This window comes from Lissotriton vulgaris, chromosome 2_2 (assembly GCF_964263255.1).
Source record: "Lissotriton vulgaris chromosome 2_2, aLisVul1.2, whole genome shotgun sequence".
In the NCBI taxonomy this organism is placed as follows: domain Eukaryota; kingdom Metazoa; phylum Chordata; class Amphibia; order Caudata; family Salamandridae; genus Lissotriton; species Lissotriton vulgaris.
The window spans coordinates 57,158,384-57,165,679 of record NC_141688.1 but is presented as its reverse complement, the minus strand read 5'-3'; the positions used below and the strand labels follow the sequence as shown (position 1 = coordinate 57,165,679).

The following is a 7,296-nucleotide window of genomic DNA, read 5'->3' as shown; positions in this document are numbered from 1 at the left end:
CTCCCTCTGCCCTCCTCCGTCGCGCTCTCGCCTCTCCCCCCCCCCTCCCTCTGCTGCAGCTCTCCTCCGTCGTGCTCTGCCGCTCCCCGGCCCCCACCCCTCCCTCCCGCATTCGTAATCATACCTCTGTGGAGGGGGCATCCGCGGAGCCTGGGGTAGAGGGGGTAATTTTGTTAAATAAAGTCTGGTACCCAAACGTTTTGATTAGGCCACGGCAAGGCTGAAATTTTAAAATAATGAGCTCCGCCAGGAGCTGCGCGTAATTGCCGAGCTACATGTGTTGTGCCCCTGGCCCCCACCGAGCAGCCTGGCTCCAGACAACTCACCCAGTGTAGCGGCAGCAGGGGCAGCTTGCGAGGACCCGGACTTGATCATCTGTGCCTTCGGTCCCTCACCAGCCAGGCAGGACAGGTCACCAGCGGAGCAGAGGCGGCCGAGCTCGGGCAGCACACAGGCAGGCACGCGGCGGGTCAAACAACACCATGGCAGTCGGCAGCCCCTTTCTTTAAGCGCACCCCCCCCGCTCGCCTCCCCCCCCGCTCCTGCAGCTGCCCCCTCCTCTAGAGTCGTGTTTACCTCACTCTTCCTAGTGGCCCCAGTGCGCCCCTCCCTTATACACACCTCTCTTCTCAGCGCATCCGCTACCCTCCCTTTTCATAGCGGCCTTGTTATCTATCCCGGTTAACTCTCCCCACCACGATCGTCGAGACCCCCCTCCCGCAGTATTCTATGCCTTCTGACCTTTGTTACCGCCTAAAAGAGATCTTCCGCTAATGGCGTTATAACCACCCCACACATTAAACGGTAACCATCCACCTGCCTCTTCCCATTAATACCCCCTTTAAGGTGTTCCTTATCAAAACGCTGGCACATCCTTATGCAAGCAAATCACCCCTCCCCCCCCGCCCTCCCCCCCAATCAAGAGCAGGATGGCTTGCATAATGCAACTGTACTAAGTTAGCTGTGAAGTCAGTGAAAGCGCGCGCACTAGACACAGACAAGGTTCCAGAGACATATGTCCTTTTCAATCCTTCGGGGAGGGGAAGGCCTTTGCACCTACAAATACGGCAGGCGGGCAACTGCTTCTGTCCCCTCGTCACCGACGATGACACTTTAGAGTCAGCTGCTGTCCTATCAGAGCTCCTTCACGAACACCAGGCTGGAAGTCTTTCTAAAGGGCCCTATTTGGAGGAAGCGCGTCGAAAAAGGCAGCCGTCTTTCTGTAATGTTGGTGGATGATTCTATGCCCGGAACGGAAGCGCACTCCAATCCAGAGGTCACACTGCTTTGACCAACAGTTGTTGCAGTCTAGACTTTCCACTAATAAAAGTCTCATCTTGGAGTTAAGCTATCTACGACGCAGGCCCCCCAGGTTCTCAGTAACTCCAATGATATTCGTACCTCGCTCCTTCTTATGACGTGTGAGCCCCAGCAAAACCCTAGCTCAGTCGCCGTGGGTAAGATACACCCCAAGTCGCGACTTGTGGTAACAAGAGTTCAAGTGTCAACATATAAGTGCTCGCAGGCCTTCAGCGACACACCCATTCCTTTCACCCCTGGTAACCCTTACCCCTAACAACCCCTTTCTCTCCCAGCATTCCATAGCAACCACCGTGCCTGACCACTCAGAACACGTAGCTCATCGTTTCAGCCCAGAAGAGGCACTACACACCTCACTCCATGGACTAAGGGAACTCACGATCATTGCGTAAAGCATCCCCCCCCCCCAAACGGCAGCATCCGTGGGCACCGACCTGATCGAGAGCCGGCAGGGTATGGCCGAGAAAGCAGACTACCGTGAGGCCCCTGGAAGGAAGTGTCTGTCCATCAGCTTGCCCCCCTCTCTCTCCTCAGAAGACACCAACTGGACTCCTTCACTCACACACCCGGAAGAAGAGTGTTTGCCCACCGCTGTCTGCACAGGAAAACACACCGAACTGCACAACCCCTTACCAAAGCTCTTAAAAGGCAGAGGAAGAAACCGCGAGAAATAACAGCAAAACAAATGGTACAGCTAATGAGGACAATTAAATTAGTTATGTTCAAGGAGATGAGATTGCAACCCCCTCCCCGATCCGCTACTAGTCGTTGGCAACTGCTGCTCGCTAATTCATGGCAACTGATTGCTGCCTCTATACAAATCTTTTTTTAAATCATTTAACTAATTACATGTCGGGATTGTTCCTCGCCTAAGGTGACATCATTCGCATCAATAAGCCCCCACTTGGAGTGTGGCAACAATAAGATTTCTGGTATTAACAGCCAACCGGCACCACACATTAAACAGGCTCAAATCTCCCAGTTCAGTACTTAGCGCCCTCAAATCGACCCCTGCGATCTCAGTTGCTTTTTCTAACAGAAGAAGGGGGCACAGGGAGAAAACTTCGAAAATCAACCGAACATCGTGCGTAAGAGGATATAATGAAGTCAATAGTTAACATTCAGCGCCACGCCATTCATTTCCCTTTAAAATGCAATGATAATTAGATGGGTCATAAAATGCTCTTCTTTTCATTATGACTGATGAAATGCATTAAAGCTGACAGGGTATTACCTGACAGTAATTAGGTTTTGTCATGAATTAAATTATTTGAAAGCAGGCTATCTCCCCAATCATGCAATTTACAGAGAGGTTTTTTAAAAAAATTCTGTGCTACAAGGATGAGGAGGAAAAACAGTTTTCCCCACTCTCTTTACAATCATGCATTATTCACACTTCAGGGGGAGTGTGGGGAAGAAAAACAAAAAATTGTTGCACACGAAGAAAGAGGCCGGACCCTTAAGGCTCTGATGTGATCAGCGTCAGTGACTGGCGCCAATTAAATCCAAGTGCCCGAGAGGTGATCTTGTGAGCACGAGGTGGAATGTAATCATTCCATGCTTGCACTTGGCAAAAAAAGGGGGTGGGGGAGAGGACACACAATTAACTCACAGTAAGCCCCAATTTCACCACATCAATGCTTCTTGCGCTCCCATCTCAATTCCCCCCAAAAGGTTAATAATAGAAAAAAATAAAATACACATTTTGAGTTTCGACCGCAGCCACTCTACATAGCGCTTAGACAGATAGTGTCAGTGCCTCCCCTGATGGATCCCTTTGTAGCATACACAGGCAGAAGGCCACGGCTTCCATGATGGAGGAGAGAGCGGCTTTCCGGGCCGTGCCTAATCGGGGGACAGCAGCTCCAGAGCCTGGAGGACGGCAGGAATTTAGCATGCCTGGCATCCTGCACTACATCCAGCACGAGTGGGCGCGCTTTGAGGCTGAGAAATGTCGTTGGGAGACGGAACGGGCAAAGTTGCAGGTAAGAGTAGGGCAGGTATAGCCTGGGGGGAGGGGTGGTAGACCCAAAAGCTCCCCTGCAAACTACAATCATGGGTGCGATGGGCTGGGAGCAGAGTCGCCGTTTCCCCATTCGGGGTATGCGTTGGCGGACCATGGCCGACCGCAGAGCAGCTGGCACCTCCCAGAGTTATATGCAGCCAATGTGGTACTTTAGCAAGTTGGCATGGAGATTCGGAGGCCCTTGGGGCTTGCTTTATAGAGTCCTTGCGTTAACACCTTAAGGTATGGAAGAGAGGGAATAGGATCTCATCCATCCAAATAGAAGTTGTGCCCCCCCTTCAACCCACCCCCTCATGGTGAAACGGGGTTGACAGCACCGACTCCATCCACTCTGTCACTGCTTGTGTACGGTTTGCACAACAGCAGACATACCCATCAACGTCATTAACTATAGTTGTTGTCGTTACCAGGGATCCTTCTGCACTGTCAGAAAGAGAAGAGGCTGATGCGCTTTAGCATTGATGGATCGTAGTCCGCACATCCAAAGAATGCTATGGGAGTGGAGTGGTATTTATATCTTGGTAAAATGTGAGCTAAGTCCTCTAGCATAGAAAAATGCTGGCGATATGAGATGTTGTGGAGGTATCCTTACATGTAGTGCCGCCCCCACCCCCCCCCCCCCTGTAAACTAAATACTCAGTGCGTGCTGTGATATGTGGCGACCGGCACCACCCAAATGTGTGGCATAGTAGGAGAAACTTCAGTCTTTTGTGTACATTCTTGGGGGTCTGAGAAGTGTATATGGATCGGAAAAACTCCGTTTTGTATGAGATGTACTTACCCCTGCTCCCCCTAATAAAAACATGTTGCTTGTAGCATCTCTGCAGGTAGTGCGTTCGTATGTGCATCCATTTTTCAGGTAGAGCAAAATATAAATGCATTGCACTCGAACATTCAGAGAAGTTCTCGGTTAGTCAGAATAATGTCTTTATTCTCAAAAATGTCTTCTGTGATATGAAGGTTGGGTTGAATCGCTGCGGTTAATATCTACTGCATGTGTTTAGGTCCACACAGGCATAACGTTCGAAGTACAAATGTTACGTTAAAACAAGTGGTGATAGAATTGTTGATTGAGTCACACTCAGGGTATTCTGCTAATTTAATTTTTCAGAAGGGTTTCTAAAAATAACATTTTATATGTTTGTTTTTACATGTTATTGAATATTGAACATGACCAAAAAAAATAATTATTTCGGGTTAGAATTAGTACGGTTTTAGGGTCTGAGTAATGGATGGTGTTTGGATTAGTATTGTGGTTAGGACTGAAGTTCGGGTCGCAGTTCATGATAATGTTTACAATGTAACCATGAGCCACAGAAGGTTAAATTTCGCCTGTTTTATCTTTCCGTGTTTATTTCTTATTGTGAACAGTGTAACTCACAGCAATGTTTCTGGTTTGTGCTTTCCTTTTTATAAAATGGACACTTAAAGCCCAGAGACGTGTTTGGTACAGATGAAGGTAGATAAGTGAGTAGTAGAAGGCGAACGTATACCTACGATGCGTGTTATTTTTAGAGGAACTCGTACAGGAACTTATCGTCCGATTGTACTTTGTGTCTGTGTTTCTGTCCATCAGGTGTCTGCCATCCGTCTCTAGTATTCATGTTGAACGGGAAGTGGCAGGGAAAGAATGGGGGAGGGGCGGCAGTTGGCTGAGAAGGTGTGTTGTAGACACAAACCAGAAACCTTCCAACTCACTCTCTCTCACTACATAACTCTCTCTACCTCACTACTCCACTCTATCTCTCTCACTATCTCACAACTTCTCTCTTAAAACATCACTACCTCACTCTCTCACTACCTCACTCTCTAGCTCACAACTTCACTCTCTCTCTCTATCTCACTACCTCACTCTTTCTATCTCACTTTCACTCTCTTTCACTCCTTCTCTCAATCTACCTCACATCATCCCTCTCCCTCACTACCTCACTCTTTCACTACCTCACTCTCTCTAGATCACTACCTCACTCTCTCACTACCTCACTCTTACTCTATTTCTATACCTCTCTCTCTGTCTCTATCGCACTACCTCACTCGCTCTATGCTAATGCAAAAAGGTATCACATATGCAAAAAAAAGCTAATGCCATTTATTTAGGGATACAAAAAAGATAAAAAAAATAATGAGCAATACCAATAGCTCTACCTATAATATTGCCGAGACCATTGCATTGTAAATGCTTGTTAAGAACTGCTGGTGCTCAGCATCAATAAGACCCCGCGCACTTACAGCTCTTGGTGTATTTAAATAATAAAGTTATTTCTGCTTTCACTGCTACTACATGTAAGCATTACTCATGGTGGAAAGTTCCCACCACGCAGCCGCTCAGGGGCGGGGCGTTATCCCATTGTGCTATGTTATATGCACTGCACAGAGGTTTTGTTTCGCAGCATGGCCCCGGTGCTGGCACATTCTAAAAGAGATTAAGTGTTCTAGTTCTTTCTCAATTGCGCTGTGCTGCCAACAAAAACAACGGACTGTAGTATGAGCGCCGCTAATAGCGAAGACGGGCTGTTGCTTTCCCTTGACACATCTAATACGTAGGCTCTCAGCTGGTTCCGATTTCGTCTTGAACGTTGCAGGATCGAAAAGCTGTGGTCTTTACTCAAACCTACACCGTTTCCTCGGTTACTGACGTACCCGCCCCTAACCCATCAGTTCCGCCCTTTCTCTGTGCCCCGCCTCTGGTTCAAGTATAAGGAGAAGAAAAGGTACCGGCATTGTGGGATTAATTTGGTTTTGGGACGAGCGTCAGGAGAGTGAGAAGGGGCAACATGAGAGCACCCGTAAACGGCAGGAGGGGTGGCGGGAGAGGTGCAGGAGCCAGTCGAGGGAGCGGGGTGGGGAGCAGCAGAGGAAGGGGAACAGGGGCCGGCAGAGGTGGTAGTATGAGGGGCAAAGCAAGAGGAGGACGAGGAGGGATGGGTGTCCAGGGAGGGAGCTGTATGGTGGGCAGAGGGCGGGGAGGCGTAATAGGAGGGGGCGAAATGGATGTCTGCAGTAGGGGAAGAGGCAGCAGGGGTGGACGAGGCAATGCCATAGGAGCAAAGGGTAACTTGAGAGGAACACCTACTCGGGGTGGGATGCTGAGAGGCACGAGAGGATATGGTAAATGTGGAATCATAAATCGAACTCGAGGTGGTCTCATGGGTGGGATGAACGGAGAAGAGTGCGAATTGACATGCGGACGAGGAGGCCGAGGGGCCAGAGGGTTGGGTGGCATGAGGGGAAGAGGTGGTGGCATGGGAAACCGAGGCAAATTTGCTTACTCGGGAGGCAGAGGAAGTGGGGTGAAAAGAGGAGGTGTTAAAATGGGGCTTACGCGTGACGGGTGTGCTGAAAGTGATGAAGAGTGTGGTATAAGCGAAGAAGAAGATTGCAGCAGTGAGGAATGTGGTATGGGACGGGGTGGCAGAAAACATGTGTGGGCCAGTGAGAGACTAGGTAGAGGAAAACTTATGGCTGGAAGGCAGAGTAGGGGTGAAGGTGGCCTGAGACGAGGAGGAAGTTTTATGAAAAGGGGTGCAAGAAAAACAAGAGGGCACTTGATGGGGGCTCGTGGTGGCTTGAGTGAGGATGATGACTATATGAGTGATGGGACGTGTGGCATGGTAGGATGCATTCTGAAAAGGGGAGTGGGACGGAGCAGCCTGGGGGGTAGTGGAATGAGAGGATCAAGAGGTAGGGGTCTGGGATCAGGCAGAAGGAGTGAGGGTGCGGTGACGGGAGCTAGCACAAGAAGGAGAAAGCCAAGTGACAAGTGTTCATCCGGTGGTTGTAAAAGAGAGCGCATAGTCAACTGTAGAGGTGACTCCTTGGAAGGTACGGTGGGCTCTATTAAAGGGAAGAAAAGTGGCTCAAAAAAGGCAGTGGGCTTCGCGAGAGGAAGAGGAGTAAGTTTCAAGGTCTCTGGGGCTTCCTTAAAGGGCTCGGGAGATTTTAGGAGCTGG

At 49.5% G+C, this 7,296-nt stretch overlaps 1 protein-coding gene across 1 annotated transcript in view; it reads left to right on the top strand.

The window, feature by feature from the left end:
- The first annotated feature begins 5,851 nt into the window (after positions 1–5,851).
- UBL7 (ubiquitin like 7) overlaps positions 5,852–7,296 on the top strand; it is a 177,630-nt gene continuing 176,185 nt past the window's right edge. Inside the window, exon 1 of the mRNA XM_086959281.1 lies at positions 5,852–6,057. The gene's annotated coding sequence lies outside the window, so the exon portion shown is untranslated. The remainder of the gene's footprint in view (positions 6,058–7,296) is intronic.